Consider the following 16,579-nt stretch of genomic DNA (forward strand, 5'->3'; position numbering starts at 1 on the left):
TTGCAGCCCTGGAATAAATCCCACTTGGTCGTGGTGAATAATCCTTTTAACGTACTGTTGAATCCTATTGGCTAGTATTTTGGCGAGAATTTTTGCATCTGTGTTCATCAAGAATATTGGTCTGTAGTTCTCTTTTTTGATGGGATCTTTGTCTGGTTTTGGGATCAAGGTGATGCTGGCCTCATAGAATGAGTTTGGAAGTTTTCCTTCCGTTTCTATTTTTTGAAACAGTTTCAGGAGAATAGGAATTAGTTCTTCTTTAAATGTTTGGTAGAATTCCCCCGGGAAGCCATCTGGCCCTGGGCTTTTGTTTGTTTGGAGATTTTTGATGACTGTTTCAATCTCCTTACTGGTTATGGGTCTGTTCAGGCTTTCCATTTCTTCCTGGTTCAGTTGTGGTAGTTTATATGTCTCTAGGAATGCATCCATTTCTTCCAGATTGTCAAATTTGTTGGCGTAGAGTTGCTCATAGTATGTTCTTATAATTGTCTGTATTTCTTTGGTGTTCGTTGTGATCTCTCCTCTTTCATTCATGATTTTATTTATTTGGGTCCTTTCTCTTTTCTTTTTGATAAGTCTGGTCAGGGGTTTATCAATCTTATTAATTCTTTCAAAGAACCAGCTCCTAGTTTCGTTGATTTGTTCTATTGTTTTTTTGGTTTCTATTTCATTGATTTCTGCTCTGATCTTTATGATTTCTCTTCTCCTGCTGGGTTTAGGGTTTCTTTCTCGTTCTTTCTCCAGCTCCTTTAGGTGTAGGGTTAGGTTGTGTACCTGAGACCTTTCTTGTTTCTTGAGAAAGGCTTGTACCGCTATATATTTTCCTCTCAGGACTGCCTTTGTTGTGTCCCACAGATTCTGAACCGTTGTGTTTTCATTATCATTTGTTTCCATAAATTTTTTCAATTCTTCTTTAATTTCCTGGTTGACCCATTCAATTCTTTAGAAGGATGCTGTTTAGTCTCCATGTATTTGGGTTCTTTCCAAATTTCCTCTTGTGATTGAGTTCTAACTTTAGAGCATTGTGGTCTGAAAATATGCAGGGAATGATCCCAATCTTTTGATACCGGTTGAGACTTGATTTAGGACCAAGAATGTGATCTATTCTGGAGAATGTTCCATGTGCACTAGAGAAGAATGTGTATTCTGTTGCTTTGGGATGAAATGTTCTGAATATATCTGTGATGTCCATCTGGTCCAGTGTGTCATTTAAGGCCTTGATTTCCTTGTTGATCTTTTGCTTGGATGATCTGTCCATTTCAGTGAGGGGAGTGTTAAAATCACATACTATTATTGTATCCTTGTCGATGTGTTTCTTTGATTTTGTTATTAATTGGTTTATATAGTTGGCTGCTCCCACGTTAGGGGCATAGATATTTAAAATTGTTAGATCTTCTTGTTGGACAGTTCCTTTGAGTATGATATAGTGTCCTTCCTCATCTCTTATTATAGTCTTTGGCTTAAAATCTAATTGATCTGATAGAAGGATTGCCACTCCTGCTTTCTTCTGATGTCCATGAGCATGGTAAATTCTTTTCCACCCCCTCACTTTAAACCTGGAGGTGTCTTCGGGTTTAAGATGAGTTTCTTGTAGGCAACATATAGATGGGTGTTGTTTTTTTATCCATTCTGATACCCTGTGTCTTTTGATTGGGGCATTTAGCCCATTAACATTCAGGGTAAGTATTGAGAAATATGAATTTAGTGCCATTGTATTGCCTGTAAGGTGACTGTTATTGTATATTGTCTCTGTTTCTTTCTGATCTACTACTTTTAGGGTCTCTCTTTGCTTAGAGGACCCCTTTCAATATTTCCTGTAGAGCTGGTTTGGTGTTTGCAAATTCTTTCAGTTTTTTTTTTGTCCTGGAAGCTTTTAATCTCTCCTTCTATTTTCAATGATAGCCTAGCTGGATATAGTATTCTTGGCTGCATGTTTTTCTCATTTAGTACTCTGCATATATCATGCCAGCTCTTTTTGGTCTGCTAGGTCTCTGTGGATAAGTCTGCTGCCAATCTAATATTTTTACCATTGTTCGTTACAGACTTCTTTTCCCGGGCTGCTTTCAGGATCTTTTCTTTGTCACTAAGACTTGTAAATTTTACTATTAGGTGACGGGGTGTGGACCTATTCTTATTGATTTTGAGGGGGGTTCTCTGAACCTCCTGAATTTTGATGCTTGTTCCCTTTGCCATATTGGGGAAATTCTCTCCAATAATTCTCTCCAATATACCTTCTGCTCCCCTCTCTGTTTCCTCTTCTTCTGGAATCCCAATTATTCTAATGTTGTTTCGTCTTATGTTGTCACTTATCTCTAGAATTCTCCCCCGTGGTCCAGTAGCTGTTTGTCCCTCTTTTGCTCAGCTTCTTTATTCTCTGTCATTTGGTCTTCTATATCGCTAATTCTTTCTTCTGCCTCATTTATCCTAGCAGTGAGAGCCTCCATTTTTGATTGCACCTCATTAATAGCTTTTTTGATTTCAACTTGGTTAGATTTTAGTTCTTTTATTTCTCCAGAAAGGGCTTTTATATCTCCCGAGAGGGTTGCTTTAATATCTTCCATGCCTTTTTCAAGCCCGGCTAGAACCTTGAGAATCATCATTCTGAACTCTATATCTGACATATTACCAATGTCTGTATTGATTAGGTCCCTAGCCTTTGGTACTGCTTCTTGTTCTTTTTTTTGTTGTGAATTTTTCTGCCTTGTCATTTTGTCCAGATAAGAGTATATGAAGGAGCAAGTAAAATACTAAAAGGGTGGCAACAACCCCAGGAAAATATCCTTTAGCCAAATCAGAAGAGATCCCAAATCATGAGGGGGGAGAAAGGGGATAAATAGGGGTTCAGAAAAAAAAAAGAAACTATTAAAAAAAGAAAGCCGATAAAAAATATAAAAAGAAAAAAAAATATATATATATAAGATAAACTATTTAAAAAACGTTAAAAAAAGAAAACGGTAAAAGTTAAAAAAATTTAGCAGAAGAAGAGAAAAAAAATTGAAAAAGAGAAAAAAAATTAAATTAACTTCAAGGCTAAAAAATCATGGGGAGAAAGCCATGAGTTCCATGCTTTGCTTTCTTCTCCTCTGGAATTCCGCCGCTCTCCTTGGTATTGAAACTGCACTCCTTGGTAGGTGAACTTGGTCCTGGCTGGGTTTCTCGTTGATCTTCTGGGGGAGGGGCCTGTTGTAGTGATTCTCAAGCGTCTTTGCCCCAGGCGGAGTTGCCCCGCCCTTACCCGGCGCCGGGCTGAGTAATCCGCTGGGGTTTGCTGGGTTTGCTTTCGGGAGCTTTTGTTCCCTGAGCGCTTTCCGTAGAGTTCCGGAGGACGGGAGTGAAGATGGCGGCCTCCCAGTCTTAGGCCCGGAGGAGCCGAGAGCCCGGGGCCCCACTCCTCAGTGCGCCCTCAGAGAACAGCGCCCAATGACTCCCGCCACCCTGGCCTCCGGCCGCGCTCCGAGCTGACCGAGCCTGCGACCAGTTCAAGGTAACCCCGAGTTTAGAGCTCACTCCTCGGCTCTGTCTCTGTAGCCGGCTTCCCCGTTCTAATACCGGTAAGCTCTGCGACACTCAGACACCCCCGATCCTTCTGTGACCCTGTGGGACCTGAGGCCGCGCTGACCCCGCCTGGGCTTCACCCCAGTTAAGCCTCTGGAGCGATGTCCCTCAGCGGAACAGACTTTTAAAAGTCCCGATTTTGTGGTCCGTTGCTCCCCCGCTCGCCGGGAGCCGGCCCCTCTCCCCGGGGTCTATCTTCCCATCGCTTTGGATTCACTTCTCTGCCAGTCCTACCTTACAGAAAGTGGTTGATTTTCTGTTTCTGGAATTGCTGTTCTTCTTCTCTTCAATCTCCCGTTGGATTTATAGGTGTTTGCAATCTTTAGATAAGCTATTTAGCTGATCTCCCGCTACCTGAAGTAGTCTCAGCTGCTACTTCTCCGCCATCTTGACTCCTCCCAGGACAGGTATTTTAAATGGCAAATGATTTACACTACTTGGTTCACTTGTGATGTATTGCACATAACTAGATTCCTTTCTCTAGAGCAGAAAAGAAAAGAAAAATTTTAAGTGGTGAGAAGTCTTGAGGTCTTAAGAAGGAAGGAAATATGAGGTATATGCTGAATCTTATGTTTTAAGGCATAGTTGAACATTTTCAAACAAAATTTAATTGATTTAATTGACTATAATTTTCCCCATTTAAAGAAAGTTCCTATTTAAAAATTTTTTTTAAAGGTTTTATTCATTTATTTGTCAGAGAGAGAGAGAGAGAGCAAGCACAAGCACAAGCAGGGGAGAGGCAGGCAGAGGGAGTAGCCAGCTTTTCACTGAGTAAGGAGCCCGATGTGGGACTCGATTCCAGGAGCCTGGGATCATGACCTGATCATAAGGCAGACTTAATCCACTGAGCCACCCAAGCATCCTGGAAAGTTCCCATTTTAATGATCTAATAAATTCAGCAACTTTCTAAGTACATTTGTATAGGCATTTATCCTGTTTGCATCTCATTTTGATATAGGAAGCTCTCTTTTTGCAAATGACAATCTTTTGGAGCATATAAAATGTATCAAGTTCTCTCCTCTGCCCCAAAGAAGAATGTGCCACCAAAATATTTCTGGTTCCTAAGGACTAAGAGATTAATGAAATTAGAGTTAGCATAAATGCCGCATACCTCTGCTTCTGGTACTACTCCCAATATGCCAGGTTCCTGTTCTGGTCTCCCTCCTCTTGCTCATTACACCAAACTGCTTGAGACTTTTTTAATCAAAAACACATTATTTCATTCCTTATATAGAGGTAGAGTTTAAATGCTAATGTCTCAGAGAAAAGTAACAAATAGTGAATTAAATTTAAGCTGAGTTGTAATATTTGATATTAGAGGTTAGTGTTTCCTATTCTTAGCCCATGGGGTATTGTGGAAGTCAGGATCCCTAAGACTCACCTTTTATCAGGGTTTAGCTCTTAGACAACACATTCATAGGAGTGACAGAAATTTAGAAATAATGAAATTTAGAGATAAATGGCTAGCAGCATGAGACAAGCTCAGAGTTCAGGGTTTCAGACAAATAATGTGAAAGGATACCAGGGATACCAACTCAAATTGGGAATTCCTACTCCCTTCTCATTCTTTAAGACATGTGTGCCTACATGTGCTGTACCTTTGTGGGTGCCAGTGAAGGAGCTGAGAGTGAAACAGAATACTGTCTCCCACTCTGCAAACCACCACTTTGGAAAATTTGGCTCAGGTAGGACTAACAGAAACAGGAATCATAAAGTATCCACAGTTTGTGTTACCGATTCATCAGTCAGGAAGTAGGAAAAGCCATGCCTGAGCCTGTTTCCTAATTTCCAGATAAAATAATCATGCTAGCAGTGTAAGTCTGAATTTCTGTATTTGAGACTCTAAGGTCCATGGGAAAGCAAATGTGATAATGTCAAAGCAGTGTTCACTTGAATGGATTCCCCTTATGTATAGTGAAACTGTGGTGGTTCTTAAAAGAACAAGTGAGGAGGAAGGTATAAACATTACTTTTTACCCAATGCAATGAGGAAAAATGTTCTATCATAAATAAGATTAGGTAAAAATTACCTAAACATGTTTCCTTCCTGGAGGCCTTTGCTAGACAACATTGTGATTCTCCATGAGGGGGATATACTTGGGGATCATGTTCAACCTATTTGGGACATGAAACACTTCACTGAGTAGCATCTGTTGGGAGTAGTGGATTAAGGGATGAATTTTGGGGAACACTGATCCCAAATGGAGAAGTAACTTCAGTGATGGAAAAGATGCACAATGTGTGAGTTATCAATTCTTCTTCCTCTACAATTTGCCTTCCTCAAGAAGCAAACCCTAAAGGGGGGCTCTTGTAATATCAGTTCAAGAGATGAGAGTGGAATGAACTGTCAAGGCCACTGCATTGGACAACTTTAGAGCAAAATTCTCATTGCATTCCCAGTGAATGGTAACCCCCAGGAGTTGGGGAACGTGGAGGAACTGAGGGCAACAGACGATATGGTGAGAAGTTGTTGGATTTAAGGTCTATTTTAAAAGCTAAACCAACAGAATTTATTTCAGCTTGCATTTTGAATGGACACAGAGAGAAAAATAGAAAATGAATAGAAAAATAATATATTTAAACCTGATCACATTAATATAAACATTAAAGATAATTGGTTTAAATACTGTATATCAAAGCCAAAGTTTTTCAGATTGGATAAAAAAGCTAGACCTATTATTCATAATATTCCCTTACTATCCATATATTATATTATATGTGGACTCTGTAGTGATGTCATTTCTCTCATTTCTGATATTTGTAATTTTGTATCTTGCTCTCTTTTTCCTGATCAGAATCAGTAGAATTTTATCAATGGTATTGATCTTCTCAAAGGACTTTTAGTTCCGCTGATTTTCTGTTTTCTGGGAAAACTGAAGAATATAGTGGATTTCACTTCTGTGATAAGGTTGCATTATATAACAAAGACGAAGGAGTCTTGCAGATGTAGTTAGTCTCAAGTCAAGTGACTTTGATGTGATCAGAGGGCAGTTACACTGAGTGGGCCTGACCTAATCAGGTGAGCCTTTAAAAGGGACTGTGCCCAGCATTTGTCTGAGATCAAAGCATGAGGAGGATTTTACTGCTGGCCTTGAGAAGGTAGGCTGCTATGTTATGAGGGTTTCTATGGAGCAGGCTGTGTAACAAATCCCTAGTGACATTCTCTAGGGGCTGAGAAGTTCTTGGCTGAAAGCAAGGAAGAAAATCTGTCCTCAGTCCCACAGATGCAAGAAATGGAATGTTTGAACAATCATTAGGCTAATATACTGGTGGAGGAAAGGTGACATATGGGGTACAACACATTTGATACATACATGATCCAAAGATTCCGTTCCACAGTATTTACTCTAGAGAAAGCAAAGCAGATGTTTCTGCAAAGAACGCATATTGCTACTGAAGATGCTATGTGCTTAGCAACTTCATTGTAATAACCAAAAACTGTACGATCCGGATATCCCTCAGCATGTGAATGATTAAACCCACAGTTAAACCAGAACACAACAGATTACTTTTTATCAATGAAATGGAATGAATTACTGATACACATTTTAACAAATAAATCTCAAAATAATTATAATGAGTGAAAAATTCTGCTCTCCCCCAAAGTACATATTTTGTTATTCAACTAATAGAAAATCCTAGGAAATTCAAGTTAAAGTATAGTGACAAAAAGCAGATTGGTGGTTGTCTGTGAACTAGGGAGGGGTGGTGGCAGGGCAGAGAGGACAAGAGGGGGGAATTGGTAAGAGGCACAGGAAGCTTTTTGGAGTAACAGAATGAAGAAAACAATGTTCTTTTTCTTAATTTTGGTGATGGCTTTATAGACATATATCTTGAAATGTATCAAATTGTATACTTGAATGGGTAACATTTATTTTATTTCGGTTTTAACTTTATATGTATAAAGAATAATGCATTTTTGTTTCAATCCCTGAGTTTTCTACTTCTCTGTCTCCTGGATAGATTCTTGAACTCTTCAAGTAAGATAAGTTGATCTATAGCACGATTTGGCTTTGTCTTATTAATTGGTGAAAACGTACCATTTGCCTTTGGCTATAGCTTGACCTTTGGAATTGATAAGCTGAAGGCCTATTTAAGTGTGTTTTTTATGTTGAGCTGAACTTCCGTGTGGTCTTGATTATGAGATCCCAGTAGGTTGACTTTAAATGGAATCTCGGGAAAAAGAACAAGGTACATGATGCAGATTTATGATTAATATCTGGTGACACAGTTTCAAATTCTAAATGTAGCTTGTTTGTGGTGTGTCTCATATATTGGGATTTTTATCTGTGAAGGGAAGAATACCTACATGTGATCAGAAGAATAAAATCCATGATTCTGTTCATGGAAGCTATTTGTTTTATGTATAAAATTAATTATTAAGAACTTTCAAGGAGTCAAATAGCGAAACACACTGACAGTTAACAGATAGATAATGAAGGAGAATTATAGGTGGATATTGAGCTCTCGTGGTCATGAAATCCAATATAATTGCTCCTCTGCAACATTACTGTATCCCAGATTTATTGGTAATTTTTCCCCAAGTGATTGTGTGAAATAGGAAATTCAAGAAGAGCATAAGGTAAAAATAAACAATCTAGGGAAGTCAATAATCTTAAATTTACTGCTGAAAATACTTAACAAATATTTTCTTCAAGCAGAGCAGAAAGCTTCAGTGTGTGGGGTTGCTATGGAACAATTGTGACTTTATCATCAACCCAATGTTCTACCTGCAGAATTAGAGCAGAAAGAAGTCTACATACACTGGTCTCTTATTTTTGTAGAAAGGAAGGGAAATGTAACATCTTTATGGAACCATTACCAAGAAATCTGTGCTTGAAGATTGTATGACCCTTAGAAAGTTACTAGCTCACCTTCTACAACTGCAATATGGAAAGAATAATGTCTAATGAAACATTTGGGCTGATACTCTCTTAGCTTTAACGTATCAGTGCGCAGACTTGGTTCGCCCTTTACTTCATTGTCTGGAACGTATTCATTTCAAAACCATTGATCAACAATGTAGCTTTTTTTTAAAATGAAGTCTGCAATGCGGGACAAAGAAGTTTTCGTTCCCTCTTCCATAGCTCTGTTTACTTATCAAAACTCACTTCAGGACCCTCACCTTCTTACGTCCCCCAGTCGTAAACTATGTATGTTGAATATACCCTCTCTCAATTAGATCCTTGCATCGAAAGTTCCTCCTTGTCCTCCTTGATCCTCAATCCCTAAAAGAGAACATCTCTGTTCTCTTTTGGGACATAGACTAGACTCTGTAGATGATGCTCTTTCTTACAGCAGTAGTGAATGAAATATTGCTTTGCTGAACCATAGGTTATTTCTGACTTGCATAATTCCACCCAGAAGCCAATGCAGGTGAGGGCAGTAAGAGGTTTTAAAAGATGGGAGACAGGTTTTTTGTTTGTTTGTTTGTTTAAGATAAAATATATGGATGTACCTTGATGTGCCATCACATGTTTTCATGCTATGGAAAACAGGATTTAGAATCAGAGAACCCAAGTGTGAGTTCCTGAGTGTTGAGAGCTTACATACACACAAAGTTAATCTCAGCTTCATGAGCTGCCTTTGAAAATGTGGGAACAGTGACACCAAATTCATAGACTCGGTGCCGGGATGAAGTGAAATAACACGAGGAATATGGTCGTAAAAACATTTTATTTTCCTTCTTTCCCTTCCTTTTACCTCTCTAGATTTTATTTTACTTATCTGTAAAATCACGAAGTCAAATGAGATGATCTCTAAGCCCTGAAATATTCTGATGTTGTACTTACATTCCTAATGAGTTCTCCCTTCCCTGAACCTTCAGTAAAGCACTTTAAATAATCTGGCATTTAAATACATGTGTCCTGAGGTCATGTTCTACTAGTGTCATGTGAGTCTCATATCTTTCTCAAAGAGTAGGCACTAGATTGCGGATTTCTTCTGTGTAGTTTACCATGCTAAATAGTGCCGAGCATACACTAGTCAATGCATACTTACTGGCTTACTGAGTATTATAAACCCATACACTGTGAATCAACGTCTACTGAAAGGTCCAAATGCTTTGAAGAGTTGTTAGTTCTATGTAAGTGAAAGATTAATTTCTTTCTATTCCAGACATTCTTGAACATGTTCCTTGGGTCATTGAACATACTTAATGTGTTCATCTGACAGCGTAGGGAGGGCGCTTCTTTTCAAGGTCTTAGTGATAGATTTTAACGAAGAGTCTAATGGGGGAATCTCGCGGGTTGAGCCTCAAGCAGGAGATAATAGAATGCGGCTGAATTCATTAACGCATAGTTTCCAAGGCTTCGAACCTCCTGGCTTAAATGATGTTATATCATTTTGTTCTTACTCCAGCTCCGTTAGAAATTTCTCATTCTGAAAGTGACTAAGATTGGTATTTTTGATAACTTGTATATTATCTTCTTTTTCCTAACTGCCTTCCTAGGCTCAAAAACATGAAAATATAAGAGGGAAAGGATCAGGCTTGCTAATATAGAGATATATAGAATTTCTTTTAATGAGTTAAACCTGAAGGATGGGGCTAGTGAGATAGTGGTAGACTCCAGATTTCTTACCTTTACATTTTTGTGCAGATACTTCCCACTCTCTCTTTCAGTGCTCACAGTCTCATGTTACATCTTTTACATCATGTGTAATATCTAAATGGGATAATGGATCTTACTATATAACAACTAAAATTTGTCAAAAATAATTATTTCAAAATAAAAACCCTCCAATTTTAAATATTTTGTTTACAAAATTATTGCACAAGTATAGATCTGGTGTAAAGTTATTATATATTCCTGAGAATACCTTTCTTTGATGTGAAATAACGATGAATGTTATCTTAAATTGAGCATCCCCATTGATACTGAAAATATTTTTTGTTTCCTGGTGTTTACAACTCTGCAGTTCAAGAGTCTGATCTAGGAGTCGTGAATATGTTCTTCTAAACAAAAAGAAATAGAGGTAGTGTGGTAGCCACAGAGGACAACTGAAGCAGATCCGGAGGTTAGGACAGACTCCTGGAAGATGTAAAGTGGGAATCCTAATGAATCCTAGGAAGTGTGAGGTGTTAAAGAGGAAGATTTCCATCTAAGGCTGAATTGCACGTATGAAGGCCTGGAAGGAAAGCAAGCATGACGTAGGTATGTAGCTAAATGAAGTTTAGGGAAATTCTAGTAGCAGGTGTCAGTGGGAAAGAAAAATGGGGATCAGCTGGGAGCAGTTGGCAGGGAACAGATCACACTTTTTAACTCACCAGCTCTATTAAGAAATAAATTAGGAGTCATTTAAGTCTTTGAGCTCCGGAGAGAGATAATACCACATGATGAAGCTTATTTTGTGTGTTCGGTGGAGAATGGGCCGGAGGTGAGCAGACAAGAACAGGGTTCTAATTTAGAGACTGTGGTAGTAATGTGGGGGAAAGCTGATGGCCTATTCTAGCGTCAGTGAGGCCAGAGAAAAGTGTCTAGATTCCTGAGAGTTAGGAGTGGTAAGATGACAAGAATAAATGAAGCTCATATGAAGTGGGAGGGAGATAAAGGAATGAAAAATGATGCCAAATTTCTGGCATGAGTAACCGAGTTCAGGATACTGTCTTTCACTGAGATGATAAGCACACTAGGAGATCTGGGGACAAGACAGGATCTCATGTTGGGACAGGTTGCACTTGAACTGCATCAAGTTGAGGCAGTGAAATGGGGATTTTAAGTAAGCAGTCAGGTACGAGTACAAGGAGACCCGAGTGGAAGGACGAGAAGAGGGGATACAACAGAACAGTGGAAAACACCAGCATCAAAGGGATACATGAGGATAAGGAAGACTGTTCTGGGAAAGGACTCAGATTGAAGGTGAAAGGGAGATGTGAGGAACTGTATGGAATTCTCTGGTTTAGACAAGGATCTGGAACCATGCCTAGTGAGATAGGAAGGACAGAGGGGTGGGAATAGAAGACAGAACAAAGGGGAGAAGACCCTGACAGTTTCTAATTTCTCCATAAATTAGGAAGAAAAATTATTGACTGATGGAGTTGATAAAATGGTGGTTTAAAACAGCCCCTCTGAAAAGAACACAAAAATTTTTAAAATATAGTAAAATAAAATAGCCCTCTGGAGACCTAGAAAATGGGCTGAGAAGAGAAAGGATCAGGATTGCTAGGCAATACCCATGGGAATTTAGATTGTTGTCACAATCTGAGGTGACTTCTTTTTATTTATTAATTATTATTTGTATAGTATAATTCCTTCAGCAGACCAGAAATATTACTTTGCGGCTTTCTTCCCCAGGTAAGAAAAAGGTAAATTACTGTGGCTTAAAGTAATAGTAATTTAGGGGCATCTGGGGTGGCTCAGTCCATTAAGCATCTGGCTCTTGATTTCAGCTCAGGTCATGATCTCAGGGTCCTGAGATGGAGCTCAGCATTGGGCTTCTTGCTGAGTGTGGAGCTCCCTCCCTCTCCCTTTGCCCCTCCCTCCACTCACACATATGTGCTCCCACACATACCTGCTCTCTAAATAAATAAATCTTTTTTTTTTTTTTTTTTAAGAAACAAATAGTAATTTACTTTTCCTCAGATGCTAAGAATTCAGTGGTGGCTGCAAGGAGTAGGTTCAGCTTCCCTATGAGGTCAGCAATGGTGTTGTGATTTCTTTGGCCTTTTGCTTCTGATTAAAGATGGCTGCTAGGCATCATGCTTTGTACTTAAAGGTGGCAGACAGAATGGAAGTGTAGACAATTTTTATTTATTTATTTATTTTTTAAATCAGAAAAGCAAAGGCTTTTACAGAAACTTCCTCTTATGTGTCACTGGCCAGAGTTGTGCTGAATGAAATTTACAAAGTCAAGAGAACCTAGGGACATGAGTATTAACTTCTCTACAACAAGGGCAGGAAAGGGGAGAGAGAGTTGCAAATGTGTGTTGTATGAGCCCAGCCCTTGGTGACATCCACACCAGGTGAAAGTGTGGGGAAAGCAGAGAAATGGGTAGATTCAAGTTTGGGCTTTTTGGGTAGACCCCATCAAAGACAAATAGAGCAAAGAACATAAAGGACTAAGTCAAGAGAATGCTTGAATTGATGAGTCCTGGAAGTTAAAGTGAGGACTGGAAGAGGATTCATGCTAGGTGAACAGTAAATCACCTGGTTGCCTTTAAAAGCACCAAGAGCAGTAGTAGTGAGAGCATCTGAGTGAGAGTTGGATGGGCTAGAAGCGTGGTCAGTGAGTAGGAGTCTCAATTCATGATCTCAGATGTTGGAGCTGGAATATCAAGGTCAGTGATAAAGCAGAAATTAATCTTAATATGGAAATCAGGAAGAAGCCACTGTAAGTTTGAATGGGTAAATAAGGAGGGAGAAAAAAAATATTGTGAAATACTGTGAAAAGTTGTCTGTTGTCTGTGAGCAGACTATTCTGATGGCAGTGGTGGTGTTTTATAAGTAACACAAAAGCAAGTATGGAAACACAAGTTACAACATTTTCCTCATATGCTTTCCTCCAAGGCTCCTCTGAATATTATAAAATATTGAACTAGTGCCAGTAAGATTCAGTTTTGTTTTAAAATGTATATGGTTTAGGGGCTCCTGGGTGGCTCAGTGAGTTAAGCATCTGCCTTCAGCTCAGGTCATGATCTTGGGGTCCTGGGACAGAGCCCCATGTTTGGCTCCCTGCTCACTAGAATGTTTGCTTCTCCCTCTCTGCCACTCCCACCACTCATGCTTGCTCTCTCTCTCTCAAATAAGTAAAACCTTAAAAAAAATGAATATGTATGGTTTTTCTGCTATCACAAAGTTTACCTTTAAGCCATGCCGGTTAAATGCCAGCCCCGTTGGTCCCAGATGGAAGGGGATGGTTGGTGCATCTTACGTGCACCCATCCTGAAGTTACACTGTCAGTGAGCCTCGTGCCTGATAGCTGAGCTCCAGCATGTTGCAATGAATTAAGACTAAGCCCATGTAGAAGTTCAAGGATTTAGTTTTTCTTCAATTAAGTGGGCCTCCTGGTGAAGAAACCACACTTGTTTTCACAAGCATCTTTTTGAAAGGGATTCCACGGAAGATGCCAGATCACTTTTTACAAATCTTCAAACATTGTCCAAAAAACTGGTGCCTCATATAAAGTCAATAGTGCTTGTAATTATAGGAGAATTAGTGGAGGCCTGTCTGAAGCAAAAAAAAAAAAAAAAAAAAGAAAAGAAAAAGAAAAGAAAGAAAGAAAGAGAAAAAAAAAAGCTGAAATTGGCTTGCATTTGCAATCATCCTGGGTAGACTCATTCAGTAGATTAGAGAAAGATCCTAATTCCCTGAGATTTTGAAATCACTATTTACTGTCAGTTTTAATATGGAAACAAATTCAGTGCCCTTAATGGTGCCAAGTCTGTATATTTAAAATAAATAACAAATTCCCACCTTATTTGGCCAAAAAGAAGAGAGTTTATCAGGGAAAAACAAAACAATAACAAACAACCTTCACTCAGACTCTGTTTTCTGGGACAGAAATTGCATTAGCTCACCCACCTTCTGTGGCGTGGAGTGTAAACTAATTGTTTCTTTGGCACGTCTTCCCCCAGATTTTATAAAGTTAATGAATGGAGGCTGAGGTAAAGGCAAGCTGCTCAGCCCTGGAAGCTCAAGTTTTTAAAAAGGTTGTTTGAAAGACTATTTTTATTAGCTAAAAGCGAAAGCCCTTTTCACAGGGAGATCTAATTTCTTTTAATCTCTCTTGTTTGGTCCCTCCGCAGGAGTTTTTCTAGAATTACTGATTGTCAGTTCAGGTTCTGTTTGTCTTATGCTCTTTTCCCGCGGTCTCTACTTTGATTTTTCCATCTCAATAATTGGATCTTCAACTACAGTAAATCCATTTTAATCAAAGTTCTTTTATTTTTTTCCTAAGTTTTCAACAACAACCGTGTTAAAAAAAAAAAAGAATTGACGAACCATGTAACTTTAGAAGTAGCACTTTTTAAATAATAAACTAAGAAAAGAGATAATAAGTTAACTTCTGAGTATAAATTAGGCTAATTTTATCCACTGTTGTCTGGTAGGCAATCATTACTGAGAAATCTGGCTGCCCCCCTCCCCTCAGAGCTCTGTGACACCCCTGTCCATCCATCCTCCACAGTCATCCCAGGAATCTCTACTTCCAGCTTCCCCTCCATTTTCAGTCTATGTCTACGCACACAGATTTTTTCCTCTGCTCCCACTGAACCCCAACTAGGTGGATTGCACAGCAGAAGAATGCTTCCTTCACCTCCTTTTTCTGTGTGTACAACTGGGGACTCATCCTTGTATCTATTGCACGCTTTCCCCCCTGAGTTTAATGTATCAGAGAAATTTCTATCAGAAAGTTCCATTTCTGTCTCCGATAAAGCATTCCCCAATTGAAGGGAAGAAAGACATAGTTCAAAAACATTAAAAGATGTACAGTATGTGCCTGCAGTTCCAACACAGCAGATTGAAAAGTGGGAGTTCCAGCCATCCATTTGGAAATTTTTTGGTTCTACTGAGTTGATTGTGTTGGCATATTGTTTTATGGCCATGGCGAGGCTGTATTTTCACATTGCCAACCAACTGGTCAATCCATTAGAGCGTCACTGGAATGGACTCGTTGATGTCAGGAAGATAAAATAATTTGTCAGTGGGCGTTTTCATTGTTTTTTATTGAAGTAAAACTGACATGCAGTATTATATTAGTTTCAGGTGTACGACGTACTGATTCAACAAGTCTGTGCATTCTGTAGTGCTCACCATGATAAGTGTATTCCCCATCTGTCACCATGCAACGTTATTACAGTATTATTGGCTATATTCTCAATGCTTGTAATTTTCCTCTTGGTGACTTACTTTATAAATGGATGTTTGTACCTCTTAATCCTGTTTATCTAGTTCACCCATACCCCCCACTCAACTCCCCTCTGTGGGCCTTCATTTTTCAGTCAAGATGTTGGCTGTTGTATTTATATCAAAGATATAAATTATAAATTGTTATATTGCCATAACAAAATACTTTTTAAACAATGTTCTAGCTATCATGCAGTTTCTCTAGCAAACAACTCTATATAGCAATATAATTGTTTGCTTTTACTATTTCCATTTCTTGTAACTGTTTACAAAGAGCTTACTTAGCACATAGTAGATGCTTACTAAACATTTCTTAGAGTGATAACAATGTGCCTTTTCTTGTTGTTCTTACTTGTGGTAGACTTTAAACTCCTAGCTTGTATCTGTTAAAATTGCTTTCCAGAGTCTCGAATAATAAGCAAATTCTGAATTTTCTATCTCCAATGCAGAACTATTTCATTTTATGTATTAATAATGATTTATTCAGAAGGCTTTTAACAAATGTTGATTACATGAATGGAAACTTTGCCTGGACTTTAACATACTAATCTTTACAACCCTTATGTTTTCAGATATGTAAAGTGAGGCTCAGAGACCCAAAACGAATTGTTCATGGTCACATAATTATTAACTGACAGAATGTGTGTTGGCCTGGGTTTTCTCTTTGTAAATTCAGAATAACATGGGAATAATAAAACCAGTGTTATTTGATTTCAAAGAAGCCAGAGAACATTTTGTAATGCATCCATGAGGACAGTTTCAGGTAGAAAGTAGCACTATTTAAATGGATGGGCAGGATGTCAAGAGAGAGGGTGTGCGTGTGTGTGTGTGTGTGTTTTTTTTTAAACATTTTATTTATTTATTTGAGAGAGAGAGAGCATGAGCGAGGAGAAGGTCAGAGGGAGAAGCAGACTCCCCATGGAGCTGGGAGCCTGATGCGGGACTCGATCCTGGGACTCCAGGATCATGACCTGAGCCGAAGGCAGTCGCTTAACCAGCTGAGCCACCCAGGCGCCCTGCGTGTGTGTGTTTTGATGAAAGCACAGTCAGACTGGAAGGAGCAGCATAAGCAAAGGCATAGAGACAGGAGTCCATGTGGCGTATTTACAGAGACATAATCTGTAGTTTCTATTAGGTAAGACTGGAGAAGTGGGCTTTAAGGAAAAATTGGTTTTAGGTTCC

The sequence above is a fragment of the Lutra lutra genome, chromosome 2 (genome assembly GCF_902655055.1).
Source record: "Lutra lutra chromosome 2, mLutLut1.2, whole genome shotgun sequence".
NCBI lineage: Eukaryota > Metazoa > Chordata > Mammalia > Carnivora > Mustelidae > Lutra > Lutra lutra.